This window comes from Balaenoptera musculus, chromosome 11 (genome assembly GCF_009873245.2).
Source record: "Balaenoptera musculus isolate JJ_BM4_2016_0621 chromosome 11, mBalMus1.pri.v3, whole genome shotgun sequence".
Taxonomy (NCBI): domain Eukaryota; kingdom Metazoa; phylum Chordata; class Mammalia; order Artiodactyla; family Balaenopteridae; genus Balaenoptera; species Balaenoptera musculus.
In genome coordinates this window covers 59,400,575-59,417,198 of record NC_045795.1, presented here as the reverse complement: position 1 = coordinate 59,417,198, position 16,624 = coordinate 59,400,575, and the positions used below count along the sequence as shown (strand labels likewise).

Genomic DNA, 16,624 nt, shown 5'->3' with positions numbered 1-16,624 from the left:
TTATTCCATTATTCAATCCCTCTACTGGGTTTTAAAATTGGAACGTCATGTTTTGTTTTACGGATGCGATCATCTTTGAAGTCTCTGTGAGAATACTAATTAGAATTTGTTTTTAAGTCTTCTTTCTTATATTTTCTTTCCTGTGGCCACTGGCTTTTCTGGTTCACCTGTGGCCACTCTTTGGCCACAGACTTCCCTCAGATGTCCAGCAATTCTTCTTTGTCTGCCCATCTTTCATAAAATGAAGATCTAATGAGCGAGGACTGGTACCTCAGGAATGTGTAAGATCTCGCTTTGATTTCCTTGGGGAAGTTGCTCCTGAAGGATGCGGCTGAGAGCTATGGGCAGCCTTGCCCTGGGGTGAGTGAGAGAAATGTAAGAAAAATGAATGAAGACTTAACTTCAGAGAAGGAACAGGATGGAAGGTTGAGCACCCACTTTGGCGGAGGGCAATGGCTCTGGAGGACCAGGGCAGCCCAGCCCGGAATTCAGTTATTCTTGTGCCCACCACAGGGCACCCTAGGGAAGACCCTGTGCACACACAGTAAGCAGCTCCAAGGTGTGGGCTGGGCCTGGGCTCTGCCCTTCCTCTGAGCCTCTGCTGTTCCTGAGCCTGGGATTCTTCCAGAGCGTCTCAGCATTTCTGCTTCTTTCCCTATGGTGGTCTGTGGTTTCCTAAATTCTGAAGAGTCTTTCTGTTAAACTAATTGTGTCTTGTAGAAACTTCCCAAATTAGGCATCTATCGCTGATACCTTTCCTTGTTTCCAGTGAGGTTGTGCATTTTCACTTATTTTTATACTTATTTTGATCATTTCAATGATTTTGGGAGGCAATCAAGGTAAACACATGAACTTTTTCACCATCATAATTTAAAATCTTAACTTGTTTAGAAATGTATGTCAATATATGTGTATGTGTTTATGTGCATATGTATATACACATACATACATATATGTCGTGTGTGTGTCTAGAAAGAAATAAAACATTAACTATGGTAATGTATGGATTATAAATTTAAGGATGACATTATTTTCTTTTTACTCTTATATATTTCCCAAGTCATATTCCTTTTTTTTGGATGCTATAATTTTTTATAACAAAGTCACATATCATAAAATTCACCATTTTAAAGTGTACAATTCCGTGGTTTTTAGAATATTCACAAAGGTGTATAACCATCACCACAATAGGTTTTAGGACACTCTCATCATTTGCCCAAAACCCCGTATCCATTAACAGTCATTCTCCATTCCCTTTTCTCTCCAGCCCCTGGCAACCACTAATCTTTCTGTCTCTGTAGATTTGTCAATTCTAGTACATATTTCATAAAAATGGAAACACACGGTGTGTGGCATTTTGCATCTAAGTTCTTTCACTTAGCAAAACGCTCTCAAGGTTCATCTATGTGATAGCATGTACCAGTATTTCATTCCTTGTTATGGCTGAATAATATTACATTGCATGGATATACCACATTTTATTTATCCATTCATCAGCTGACAGACATTTGGATTGTTTCCACTTCTTATGAACAATGCTACTATGTATGAACTTCATGTGCAAATGGTGTATTACTTTTATAATTAAAAAATACTGCTTTAGAAAAATTACAAAAATATTTTTTCAAAAGCAGTCAATAAGTCAAACTTTTCACTAATGTAGACTGGCTTTGTTCCTATTACTCAAAAGCATTTGGTTTTACTGTACTCTTAAGACCTAATACCCGCAAATACTTGCATTTAATAAATTATCTAGGAGTAAGCAGACATTCTTGCATTAACTGGTGGTCAACTAATAAGTTTACCCTTTTTTCAACATGGTAAAAGTACACTTATGTATGTTGACAACTTCTATGGTATTTCTTATCATTATATCAGAAGAGTAGGTCTTCCTTTTAAGAATATCATCTTAGAATATATTTCATTCTGTCACGTACAACATTCAGAAGACAATGCTTGTGCACTGAATTAAAAACCTGCCCAGACGGTGAAAAAAGAGGAAAAAAAAAATCTATGTCGCTACCCACTCATGGAGTGCAACCTTTAGAAAGGGATTATTTCCATTACATTTTCATCAGGGACTGGCAAAGAAAAGTATATCATGTTATTACAGAGCCTGGAAATGAAATGACTTCCAGGTTGCTAAGCAACACAGTAATGTTAAAGGCCCCAGGATCTGTGATCTCTAGAGACACTCTCAAATTTCATTAAAACCTTCTCATAACCATCACACAAGAAGTCCATGTGGAGTTTATAAACAGACTTTGTTTCTTGACATAATAATGAAGGAATTTAAAAGGAAGCAAATGGCATCAAAACTTTTGTGGTACTTAAAACCAAATATCTTTGTGACCCAATTAATGAAACCTACAATGTTTCTTGGGGTTTAAAGAAAGAAAGTACTATCAGTTTATAGTAAATAAAGGTATTTAATATCCTGAAAAAAATTATACTGTGTAGAACGTAACAACTTTCTTTGAAGAAAGGATAAATCTGTTCTGTGTATAAATCAAGAAGGGAGGCGAGGATAATTGGAAATGAGAGTCCCAACCATTATTTGCTTCCAGGAGGGTCATGACAGTGGCATATTTGCAACTGAAATAGGAAAGCAAGATGCTACGGGAAATAATTCTCAGGAACACTTTCAATACGTTTCTTTTAGAAAACGTGGTGTTAGAAAAAGCTAATCCCTGAAACAGAAAAAGTTATGACAGGTCTCAGTAACAACCCCTGAGATACTGGTCTAGGATTTTTGGCTCAACTCCCTAAGATGCCAATGAGAATTGGTCTCTGTACCCCACATGTCGGCCACCTAACCTCCTCATCCGTCTCCTGAAGTCCTAAGGAGAAATACTAGAAAGAGATCGTGTGGTTTTGCTCAGGCTTACTCATCCACCCCACAAATCAAAACACTGAAAGATCAAAGTAAATGTCTACTGACATAGATCAGAAGGGTCATTTATTGTGATGCTTAATTTTAAAGGCAAATTCTTAAGCAGAAACTATGCCTGAATGTGGGATCATCAGATTTGCTAAGCTAAAAGGGTGATTACAGAGTGGCAAAGGGTTCTTATTACCCAAATTTTTATTTTCAAAAACCCAGCCCCCAGGAACTTGGGGCATGAATATGTTTACTGATAAATTGATGGGTGGTTCTCTCTCATGTACACACACACACACACACAAAGTGTTCAGCCAGGCCTAGGCACAATGTTTTTTTGGTTTTTTTACATTAGCGTATCTGTGATATAGAAATCAATTGTAAAGAGAAAATTCAAATCTTACAAAAGATATGGGATTTCATTAAATCATTGCCAGTAATGGTGGAAGAATTACATAAAGTCTTTTTTTTTTAACATCTTTATTGGAGTATAATTGCTTTACGATGGTGTGTTAGTTTCTGCTGTATAACAAAGTGAATCAGCTATACGTACACATATATCCCCATATCCCCTCTCTCTTGCACCTCCCTACCACCCTCCCTATCCCACCCCCCTAGGTGGTCACAGAGCACCGAGCTGATCTCCCTGTGTTATGCGGCTGCTTCCCATTAGCTATTTTACATTTGGTAGTGTATCTATGTCCATGCTACTCTCTCACTTCGTCCCAGCTTACCATTCCCCCCCCGCCGTGTCCTCAAGTCCATTCTCTATGTAAGTCGGAAAGAGAAAAACAAATACCGTATGCTAACACATATATATGGAATCTAAAAAGAATAAAATAAAATAAATGGTTCTGATGAACCTAGGGGTAGGACAGGAAATAAAGACGCAGACATACAAAATCCTTGAAGAGGGAAGGTCTGACAGACAGACAACACCGGATGGTCACCAGCTAAAGAAGAGGAAAATCTCTTCAAGTGTGAAGAAAGGGCAGGAACTTCAAAGGGGAATACTAATTTGAATAGCAATGGAAAATTAATGAAGACCTTAAACAGTTTTCCAAAAAAGACCACATTTTATGATGATGCTGAGAAGGTTAGATATGAAGGCTGTTATAATGTGCCATCGTGCACTTTTGATAATGTGAAAGATGACACACAAAAATGTCTAGAATTGCTGGTAGAGCCCAATGTGATGGAGGGAAAGGGCCCAGCTACAGGGCGCCCTGGCAGGGTTCGGATGGGTTCTGCACACTCAGAGTAAGACCAGCCCTCTGTTGATTCTCGTGGGCAGAGAGACGTGGGCTCACCTCTGTCCTGGCTAGAGTCAGAAGAAGGCCCAGAACTCTGCAGGCACCAGCAGGGTCCCTGCCTCTTGCTCACAGCCTCACGCATCCTGTCTGCGCAATCTCAGTCGGGACCAGTCTCCAGCACCCACACTTCATCCTAGTTTACGTTGATCACAATGCAGAGCCCAGGTCTCCCAGGTCACCCCTCTTCCCCTGGGCTCACACCCACAGTGCTCTGTACAGCCCTTTCTCGGGTTCCTTATTCACGGAGATGGCTCCGTGGCTCTCCCTGCTGCTTCCTGACCATTCCCCACCTCTCCTCCATAACCCCCCAGCTTTAAACCTAATGTCGCCAGAGAATAGCGCCTGCTACTCTTCCTGCTGCAGCTGTGGGTCACCGGGTTCCCAGCTCACTGTCCTTGTCCCCAGTGCCACTCTTGTCACAGCGCTTGGTAATACTGCCGTCCATAGAGAGGGTCCTTCCAGCACCACTCAGGTCTCTGGCTTTCCCTCCCATGACCCTGTCTTCCTCCACACCTCAGACACTCACTCCTGTGGTTTTACTCTAGACCTGGTTTTTGCCATTAACTGGCGGCCTTCCAGAATCCCCATTCGAACAGCCCACGTTCTGATCACCACCTCTCACCGTTTCTCCCTCCAGTCCAGACTTCTCTCACTTGGAATTCCAGACCTGTAGATCCAACGGCCAACTAGACATTCCCACTTGGATGGCTGACAGGCATCTACCCATAATGTGTCCCAAACTCTGCTCCCGATTTCCCCTCTTCCCCCAGACCAGCTCCTCCTGAGTTCTGGCCATCTAGGTTTTCGGTTGGGCCCAAACTGGAATCATCTTTGACTACTGTTTGCCTCACAGCCCATATCCAATCTGCTGGCAAATTCCACTGGTTGTACTGTCAAGATTTATCCAAAATATAACCACTCCAAGCCATGACCAGGACTCCCCAGGACTGCAATAACCTGCTGGCATCTCTCACCCCTCGCCCACTTCAATGACCGCTCTCAGCGTGGCAGCCAGATCGCCTCGCCCTTCCGCTCAAAACCCTCCACAGGCTCTCGTCTCACTCAGGACGAAGGCCGGTCTTTGCAAGGATAACTTCCTCCCTCCACCAAACCCTTCTCTGTCATCTCTCTCAGGTCTTACATATCTATTCCTTGCTCATTTTGCTTTGGACACACTGGCTTCCTTGGGGTTCCTAGCACACCCTGCGTAGGCACCTGCCTTGCAGACTTAGCAAATGCTGTCCCCTGTCTAGTGTGTCCTGCTCCAAATCTCCCCCTGGCTTCCTTCAGGTCTTTACTCAGATGTCATCTCGGTGAGACCTTCCCTGGTCACATCATCCAGAGCTGCAGATGTCCCACTGTACGTCTTATCTTTCTTTCCTTCTATATTTTTCTTCTTAGTGCTTTTACTATCTAAAATATCAGTAGTTTATTTAATAAATGCAGTGGTCATCTCACTCTCCCTGGTAAGCTCCAGCAGAGCAGGGATCTTAGTCTGTGTTGTTCACGGCTCTATCCCCAGCACTGAGCAGGCATTGCATAACTACTTGCTGAGTGAGTGGTCACTCTTAGCGAAGACTTTTTCTGCACAGGCTTACAAAATGCGAAGTAACCCATTATAAGAATGTCTTCATAATGTTGTTAAAAGACAAAATCAATGCATTTAAATAAATTTCAGTTTTATTTCTTGAGATCAAGCCCCAGCCACACATTTTGTCATTATTTACCACAGTTGTTAGGCGGCCAGTTTAAGTGAATTTACGTGAAGTGGTTAGTTTTCCAGTATTACTTATTCCAGAACAAAAAGGAACCCCTGTGTTGCAAAATCATATACCTAAACTTGGTCAAGTATTTCTGTTGATCAATTTCAAAACACTTGCTTATACAAAACAACAATAAGAGGTCATAATTCACCTTTAAATTAAACTTTTCTAATGGCTTGAATTTAAAATACTCTCTCAGATAAATATCTAAAATATCAACTGAAATTTTTTTATCTTTAGCTTTTTCCATGATTATTTAAAAACTGAAAACCCAAAACCCAACTCTGGTTCTTTGTCATATACAGTAATAACAACTTGAAAACAATCCTTTTGAGGAAAGGAAGATATTCCTATGAATATAATGTAGACATTAACTATTCTTTTAGTGGACAGAATTCATTTATTAAAATTGTTATAGATTATACAAAGGAAAATTGCATTTAAAATATTCTTTTAAATACAAAAATTAGAAACATTTAGTACAGGTCTTCCTAAGGAAAGGTCCTCCAGAGCAATTTCATTGCTGTCTGTATCCACAAGGAAGTATTTCTCAAACATGTTCATCCTAATTCTTAACATGCTTTGAATGTTCACTATTTTAAGAATGGTTTTGTTAAAAGCATGTCATTAAAGAAATCCCACATTACCAAGAGAGTCTAGAGCATTCTGCACAGCAACAGCTGCACAGTGGGCTTGAAGATGGTCAGAATGATCACGAAGAATCAGGAAAACTCCACAGTTACTTGTAATCACTATCATTTGAACCAGATAATAAGTACCTATAAATGGGAATATTCAAAGTTTGAATAAATAGATGATCCCTCAAAGCTTCTTCCCCTCCTTGGTCATGAGGAGGATACAGAACATAAAACAAATTCCAAGGACCCTTAGCTGTTTACTTATAATTTACAATGGGTAGATTCTCAACAAATTAATATTATGCAAGAAAGCCGTAGGTCTTCTCTCTTTTTGAGGGATACCTGTTCCCAAGGATAGCAGATTGGTCCTTTCCACAGTTTAAAAATTAATGCTTAAAAATTAACTATTTATTTTGCTCCATCACCATTGGCCCATTTTTTATAGTCTTTACCCTTTTCTTTAAGAAGTTGTGGGGAATACAGATATTCACACAGTGCCAAAGCATCTCTGTGAGGATTACTTAGTAATCACAAAGGGAAACATGTATCTACCTGATGGAGAGAAGCAGAAGATAACCCCTTAGCCAAGAGATCAAACTTAGCATCACTGAAAGTGGGGCAGCCTAGCACCATATGCTTCCTGATGGGATACAAGATTAGGGGCCATTACCGATGAGATATTGTGACCAAAAATGCTGTGAGGAAATATTCATACTATTTCAGACTGTTGGGCATTCTACCAGACAACTGACTCAGACTCTCCAAAAAGTCAATTTCATAGGGGAAAAAAAAGGCAGGAAGACTCTTCTAGATTAAAGGAGACTAAGAAAAGAACAAATTCAGTATGTGAGCCTTGACTGGAACATGGCTTTTTTTTTTTTTTAAAAAGCTATTAAGTCGTTTTTTAACTAGGAAAATTAAACATGAATTGGGTATTAATGATATTATAAATCGTTATTAATTTTCTTGGGTGTGATAATGTTATTGGGCCAAGTGTCATGATTCCTTTGCTTTCACGTGATTTAAAACACACACGTAGAAATAAAAAATATCAGGGTGACAACATTTTGTGTGAATAAAGTATATACGGAGACTTGAAAAATATGGTGAAATGATAACAATTCTGATAATAATTCTTGATTACACAGGTTCTCAATCATATTACTCTTTCAACTTTTGTGTGGTTTTGGAATCTTTCATAATAGAAAGGTGGATAAAGATACCATCCATGGCAATGGGAACGGAAAGAGGAAAGGGCTCGTTAGAGAACAAATTTTATCTGGCAGAAGAATTTCAGGAGGCAGGTAGGGAGCTGAATCTGTTGAAATAAGAAGTCAAAACAGAAGGGGGGCTTCCCTGGTGGCACAGTGGTTGAGAGTCTGCCTGCCAATGCAGGGGACACGGGTTCGAGCCCTGGTCTGGGAGGATCCCACATGCCGCGGAGCAACTGGGCCCGTGAGCCACAACTACTGAGCCTGAGCGTCTGGAGCCTGTGCTCCGCAACAAGAGAGGCCGCGATACTGAGAGGCCCGCACACCGCGATGAAGAGTGGCCCCCACTTGCCACAACTAGAGAGAGCCCTCGCACAGAAACGAAAACCCAATGCAGCAATAAATAAACAAACAAACAAACAAACAAATAAATAAATATTAAAAAAAAAAAACAGAAGGGAAATTATGCTGCCCAGGGCCCACAAACATCAGACTGAGAAGGAGGACAGGAAGGTGCCCAGCCTGACCATGAGGCGCCTCCATGTGGGAACGGGCAGAGGAGAGGGCAGATGCACCTAGGAAATGTGAGGGAGAATGAGACATGTTCAAAGGGATGAGACATGTTGCACATCCTCAGGAAACCCACGGCAAAGATCCACATACTCCCTCTCTGAGGTGGATGTGGCTTCACTCACAGAAACACAGAAGTTTCGGTCTTGAGAGTGACTGGCTGTAAATGACCCTATTCCACTGGCCATAAGCTTCCTGATTTTGTCTTGCTGAAAATCTCAGGAATGTTTTCTCAGGGAACTAAGGAAAAATTTTTCAGCAAGATGTTTCTTTTCTTTGTTGGAAAGATACAACTAAATTAATCAAAGAGTTCCCAATTAACTTGTGAGTCCTATGGCAATCACGGGCATAGATGCTCATCCAGTGTAACAATAAACGGTGTGTATGGATTCAGGGAAAGATCCCTCTTGGAAACTCCTAAGAGCATCCTCTCAGAGTCTCAGGAAAACGTTCTAAGGGACGAGATTTCACAAAAATTGATTACACTTGCTTTTTACTCCTTTGGGTACATAGTGTTTCTCTAAAAATTTTCACTGGCTTCACAACAATCTCCCCACTTTTTTCCCTTTAGGAAAACAAGTCAAGAAAAGAAGGCCTTACTATGAGAAAAATAAGCTAGAAGGGAGAGGTATCATTTTGCCTTCTTGTTACACCTCAAGGAATAGTTCTTTACTTTTCTAATAGAAATTAGGTCCCTTCTGACTCTACATCTACAACTCATCCTGCTCCTAAAATAGAAAAAGAATGGCTGCAGAATTCCTAGTTTCCTCATTTGGTCTCTTCAGAGCTTTAAAAACTCTGTATGTGAAGAAATGCTATTACACTGATTTTCAGCAACACAACATCTCTGCTGTCATGGTGAAAATGGAAAGGACCAGGGGACCTACATGAGAATTTGGAAGAAAAATGGTGGTGAGCATGGCAAGATTTTCTGAAAGTGGCAGGGTCAAGGGTCCCCAAGGGATGGATATTTGTAATAATCTTTAATACTAATCACCCTCAGAGAGCGAGCCCAAGTCCCACTACTGCCACCTCTGCTGTACCAGGTAGATGGGTGAGCGGGCAGGTGAAAGGAGTTAGCAACCTCAGCGTGTTATGACCATGCTCCAGTTTCAGAGAGCAGTCAGTTTTACAGAACAAGTTTGTGATGGCTTGTGTGTAGTCAATATTTTGAGTGTTGGAGTAAAGCTAGCTTTAATTAAGAGACAAGCAGCTGATCCACGATCATTACCCTGAGAAAACTCCCACTGATATCAAGTTTAAGGGACAGGTAAACCTGGCAGCAACCGGAAGGATCTCCATCACATTTTTAAAGCCAGAGTACAAAGTCTAATTATAAAACCACCACACATCCTGGTAAATTACAGTACATAATTAAATTCTCAGGTTTCCCCAACGTTTTCTCATGTTCTAAATACAGACTAAATAAGGAAGAGTACCCTAGGGGCAAAACATATCCCAACCCCATCAGCACAAATTAAACATCTTATTTCTTTCATCTGTTAGTGAAAATTCTGCTTTTAGAAAGTTACAGTCACAAGATTGGGAGCTGAAACAGATATTTCAAGAAAGGGCCTTTTGTGTAACTCATAGGGAGGAATCTGCCACATTATTCCTAAGATGGCTCTCTAATAACCACAGTTTACCGGTCACAGACAGGCTCACTACATGGCCTTAGAAACTGTAGGGCCAAGGGTATTTTGGGATTGCCCTCTCTGAAATCATCCTGGTTTGCTCAGTTTTGGGGAAAGAGGCACTCCTCAATCAGGGCTTAAAAACAGACAGTCTCACAGAGTAGAACCCTCTTGTTTTTAGAAATGCTCCAAAAGCGATTTACAGATTCAGTGCAATCTCTATCAAATTTCCAATGGCATTTTTCAAAGAAATAGAACAAACAATCCTAAAATTTGTATGAAACCACAAAAGACCCCAAGTAGCCAAAGCAATTTTGAAAAAGAAGAACAAAGCTGGAGGCGTCACACTCCCTGATTTCAAACTATATTACAAAGATATAGTAATTGAAACAGTATGGTACTGGCATTGAAAACAGACAAATATATCAATGGAACAGGATAGAGAGCCCAGAAATAAACCCATGTATATATGTTCAATTAATTTTTGACATAAGAGCCAAGAATATTCAATAGAGAAAGGTCAGTCTCTTCAATAAATGGTGTTGGGAAAACTGAACACATGCAAAAGAATGAAAATGAACCATTATCTTACACCACACACAAAAATTAACTCCAAATGTATTAAAGACTTGCACATAAGACCTAAAACCATACAACTCCTAGGAGAAAACATAAGCAGTAAGCTCCTTGACTCTGGTCTTAGAAATGATTTTTTTGGATCTGACACCAAAAGCAAAGGCAACAAAAGCAATAAACAAGTGGGACTACATCAAACTAAAAAGCTTCTGCACAGTGAAGGAAACCGTCAACAAAATGAAAGGCAACCTACCTAATGAGAGAAAATATCTGCAAATCATATATCTTATAAGGGAATAATATCCAAAATATATTAATAGAAAGAGCTCATACAACTTAATTTTAAAAAAGCAATCTGAATAAAAAATGGGCAGAAGACCTGAATAGACATTTTTCCAAAGAAGATATATAGATAGCTAGCAGGTACATGAAAAAATGCTCAACATCACTAAACATCAGGGAAATGCAAATCAAAACCACAAGGAGATGTTACCTCACACCAGTCAGAATGGTTATTATCAAAAAGACAACCAATAACAAATGTTGGCGAGGATGTGGAGAAAAGGGAATCCTTGTGTACTGTCGGTAGGAATGTAAACTGGTGCAAACACCATGGAAAACAGTGTGGAAGTTCCTCAAAAAATTAAAAATAGAACTACCATAAGGCCCAGCATTTCCACTTCTGGGTATTTATCCAGAGAAAACAAAAACACTAATTCAAAAAGAAATATACACCACAATGTTCACCGCAGCATTATTTACAATAGCCAAGATACGGAAACAATCTAAATGTCCAATGATAGAAGAATGGATAAAGAAAATTTGATACACACACACACACACACACACACACACACACACACACACACATAATGGAATATTATTTGGCCATAAAAAAGAATGAAATCTTAGGACTTCTCTGGTGGTGCAATGGATAAGACTCCATCCTCCATCCATCCAGGGGGCCCGGGTTCGATCCCTGGTCAGGGAACTAGATCCCACATGCATGCCACAACTAAGAGTTCGCATGCCACAACTAAGGAACCCATGAGCTGCAACTAAGGAGCCCACCTGCTGCAACTAAGACCCGGTGCAAGCAAAAAAAAAAAAAAAAAAAAAGAAATCTTGCCATTTGTGACAACATGGATGGACCTTGAGGGAATTATGCTAAGTGAAATAAGTCAGACAGAGAAAGATAAGTTCCACATAGTCTCACTTTTATGTAGAATCTTAAAAGAAAAAAAAACGGAAAGAAAAAGCCAAGCTCATAGATACAGACAATAGATTGGTAGTGAGGGGCTGGAAGTGGGTACAATGGGTAAAGGGATTAAAAGGTACAAATTTCCAGTTATAAAATAAGTAAGTCATTGGGATGTGATGTACAGCATGGTGACTATAGTTAATAATACTGCATCGTATATTCGAAAGTTGCTAAGAAAGTAAATCCTAGAAAAAAATGTATAACTATGTATGGCAATGGATGTTAGCTAGACTTACTGTGGTGATCATTTTGCAATATATAGAAATATCTTGTACACCTAAAACTAATATAATGCTATATGCCAGTTTTGCCTCAATTAAGAAAAAAAAGAATTGCTCCCAGAAGGAGTGTGCACTTAATAAATGTCCTTTGAGGTGGGTCCTTAAAGAGCTTATCTTTCCCTCCTTAACTTCTTATAATCAGAAGGCTGCACTTAACAAGCCTCCTTAATCCAATTACTGATTCAGGTAACAAAACCAAATTGCTCCCTGCCTCTCTATCAGGTCTGGCTCCCCCAGGCCATCGAGGAGAGCCTGAGACGCCAGCCCTCTTAAAATCACAGGAAATCTTTGCTCACATTCTTTCTATCTCCCAGGTTCCCATCCTCTATGCATCTACCTATCCAATCTCACCCCCTTCTAAGAAACTTGGCAGGGATAGTGTGGAGGGGACTGAAGCATCAGACTGGGGAACAACTAAATGCCTTTTAAGGTCCCTCTCATTCTGGCCTGTGCATCTACAAAGCACTCAAATGAGCTCACAATATACACTGAAGAGCAAAAATGAACAATTGCCAATAACAAAAAGAGATTTTATAGATATTTCTTACTCAGCTCAGTGGATACTTAATAAATACCAATTACATGCCGGGCACTGTGAGAAAGCTTTATTTCACTGTAAACATAATTTGAATTCAATTGAGATGCTACCACTGTCCTTTGGTTTCAGAGACCAGAACTTCCTAATTCTAACAACGGTGTCCAAACTTCAAATGTTTGGTACCCTCTGGCCTTTCCTGGTCCATTTCTTATGTCTGTCAGTCTAGCCCTGTGGATTTTGGGGCCATTATTCAGGATGTGCTTCTTCCTGGTCCATGCATGGATGACCAACACATCCTTCTACACTCTGCTGAAACACCATGTCCCGGCCAATGTCCTCCCCAAAGGAGATTGTTTCTGTGGAACTTTGCTGGTTCCTCTAGCGTGGCACTGATTGCATTCTGCTTTATAATGAAGCTGGCGTTTCTCTCTCGCTCCAGTTAGGGATCCCTGAGAACAGGCAGCAGGAAGAGCATATCTTACTGTCTTAGTTCCCCCAGTGTAGAGGATGCACATAGTAATAACTCTATTATTTTCCCATGAATGAAAGAATGAATCTCTTAGGTGCCTTCTGGATCGAAATTCAGACAAGTTCAGCTTAGTGAATGCCCTCAGAGTCCAGATCAGTACTGGACAGAGCAGCAGCAAGGTGCCTAGCTACTTGGCAAGAGCACAAGCTAGGGTCAGTTCAGCTTGGCTGGTCCCAGCTCTGCCGAGTCCTAGTTGGTGGCCTTGGGAGTGTTACGCAAGCTCCTTGAGCCTTAGCTTTTAACCTATAAATGGAAGCAATCACTGGAGCTGACCGCTAAGGTAGCTGTGAAGATTCAATGAGATAATTCACCAGAAGTCCTTAACACAGTTAGAAACATCATCTGCTGACAACCTTTCATGGGCTAGACACTATAACACGCTGAAAAAGACCACATCACTACCCTGAACAAGGGTAATGTGAAGGTGAGAACAGACGGTAAGCTGACAGTTACAAAACAGTGGCAACCACGGAGGTGAGGACAGGACTCAGAGAGAGAGAGGGGAAGGACCACATCAGTCCGGGAGTGGGCGCTGGCATCATACAACTCTTTGGGTCATCTGCTGTTGTTTTCTCCAAACGTACTGAACTCAGTACTAAGTTTAAGCAGAACCGAGCCTCAGGATAGGCAAGTTCAAGGCCCAGAATCCCTGATTGTGTGTTTTGCATCACTTGAACCCAACATTGACCCATCCATGGGTAATTTAGAAAGTTTGCAGAAGATTATAAAGCACTTACCACAGATGGCTGGTAAACTTTATATTATGTTTACTTTACTACAATTAAAAAAAAAAACAAAACAGATGAGCAGCACCAGAAACTACTTCTATTTTCACATACACAGATAAAGTCACTTGGATTCAACTTTTCTTCCACAAACAAAACCTACCTGGCCCTATATGTGGCAGGTCAGAAACTATAAGGAAATCATTTCAGACAGTAAAATTAACTAAAAGATGGTGTAGTCTGGTTACTTTGACCAAGTTGGGGTCTAATTGTTTCCTGCATGATTAAATTAACCTGGTTTTTTAAAATGATGTAATTTATTCCAAAGATAGGTCCATAATCTCTCTGCAATTCTAAAATCTAGAAAGCTCTGAAAATCAAAACTTTTTTTCTTAAGTTTGGTTCAAAAACATATTTGGTGGCAAAACCGGACCTAACCCACATGGGGTCACACATAGTTTTTCTTTACCCACTTGGTGTGAATGTTCACACACTTTGCAGCAGAAATATTACCACGCTTGACGACGGTACCACCCAGGTGACTGCTATGGAGTCATATCATATATAGTATAAGCACCATGCCAAAAAGATCTGAAAATTATAAATTCCAAACTAAATCTGGCCCTAAGATTTTCAAATACGAGATGGCGAATCTCTATAAAATTAACTGTATCAGATGTGAGGTCAATATCCCCAAGCTTTTGTCATTCTGTACCAAACACACGATTCTGCCACACGTACATATCACTCATATTACCGTATTTTCTAGTACTTGACTTCACATTGACTCACCATTTTTAAATGAATAAAACTATTTTTTGAAAGAAATATCGTATCTCTACTGAAAAAGCTAGTCACCTGAGAGGCTTCCTCTCTGTTAAAAAGGGACATTCTGAAGGATTTGAGAGGTGTTAAAGACACAGTAGTAGCAAATTGAGACTTTCACCTTAAATCATCAGAAAGATCAAAATAAAATGGAAGAGGAAATATTTGCCCTACTATGTGATTCAATGTCATCTAGTGTTAGGTTGGAGTACCATGCGCAAGATCTACTGTCCCCAGAAGTATTTATCCTACACTTTGGGAGGCTTGCTTAGATTGTGTCATCATCCGGTTATTCAGGGAATGACTCCACTAGACAGGAAGCATTGCTGCGGTTGGGAGGTCTGGCTGCACAAAAGCATAATGTAGCAGCGAGGGGGGTAACTCTCTATCTCTGTTCTAGTTCTGTCACCCATAACGTGCTGTGTAGATTTAGCTGGGTCACGTACTGCAGCTGTCTATCAAACTAGCATAAAAATTGTCTTGAAGGCAACTCTCTGAAGCATCCATAGCCTCCACTGCCAAAGGACCCCTCAAGATAATTGGATCTAGAAGTGAACACAGACTGACAAGCCAGAACATGACACAGACTAACGGGACCTCCACTCCTCTACTAACTTCAACAACAGCTGCTGTAAATAACGGCCTTCGAAAGCAGCAGAACAAGATCTACTGTAAAAAGAAAATAAGTCAGTCTTCAAAAGTACTTTCAAGTAAACATCAGCTATATATATTTTTAAAAATAAAATAAATGGGGCTATAAAATTAATTGTATCAGATGTGAGGTCAATATCCCCAAGCTTTTGTCATTCTGTACCTGTGACTTCCCCGGTGGCTCAGTAGTTAAGAATCCGCCTGCCAATGCAGGGGACACGGGTTCGAGCCCTGGTCCGGGAAGATCCCACATGCCACGGAGCAGCTAAACCCGTGCGCCACAACTACTGAGCCTGTGCTCTAGAGCCCGTGAGCCACAGCTACTGAAGCCCGCGCACCTACAGCCCTGTGCTCTGCAACAAGAAAAGCCACCACAATGAGAAGCCCGTGCACCGCAATGAAGAGTAGTCCCCGCTCGCTGCAACTAGAGAAAGCCCTCGTGCAGCAACGAAGACCCAACGCCACCAAAAAATAAAATAAAATAGAATAAATAAAAAATAAATGGGGCGAAAGGGAAAATTTTTCCTACAGTACCATCCTGGGGGTTAGAAACGTTGCAAGTTTGAAAATCTCCCTTTTGCAACCATTAAAAAATTTAAAAATAACAACAACACATTGATTTAATGAAGTGATCAAAATTAACATCACCAGTAAAGGGCAAACAGACATCATAAGCCTCCGGATCTGATGGACTGAGAAGAACACAGTATTTCTTCTGGGGCTTACCTGAATCCAATTGTCCAGAAAACATCAGAGAGACCTACATTGAGGGAGAGTCTACAAAACATCTGGCCCATTCTTCAGAAATGTCATGAAAGACCAAGAAAGGCTGCAGAACTATTCCAGATTAAGGGCACACGTCTACTAAAATACATGATCCTGGACTGGTTTCGACACCAGAAAACAAGCTATAAAGGACATTATGGGGACAGTTGACAAAACTGGAATACAGATGGCAGATGAGTAAAAGATTTGTATCAATGTTAAATTTCCTGGTTTTGATAACTGTAGTTAAGTAACAGAACATCCATTTCATCAGGAAATACACACTCACATACTAAGGGGTAAGCAGACAATGTGTCTAACTTACTCTCTCACAGTTCAGGAAAAATACTTGTATATGCAGGTAGATATGCAGACTATGATAAATGTTAACAGTAGGTGACTACGGGGAAAGGTAACTGGGAGTTCTTTAATGAAACTAGGTCGAAGAAAATGACTACTTCCC

The 16,624-nt window shown here is 40.5% G+C and overlaps 1 protein-coding gene across 6 annotated transcripts in view; it reads right to left on the bottom strand.

Moving 5' to 3' along the window:
• Positions 1 to 16,624, bottom strand: part of ULK4 (unc-51 like kinase 4) — a 541,913-nt gene that overhangs the window by 105,601 nt on the left and 419,688 nt on the right. The window lies entirely within an intron of this gene.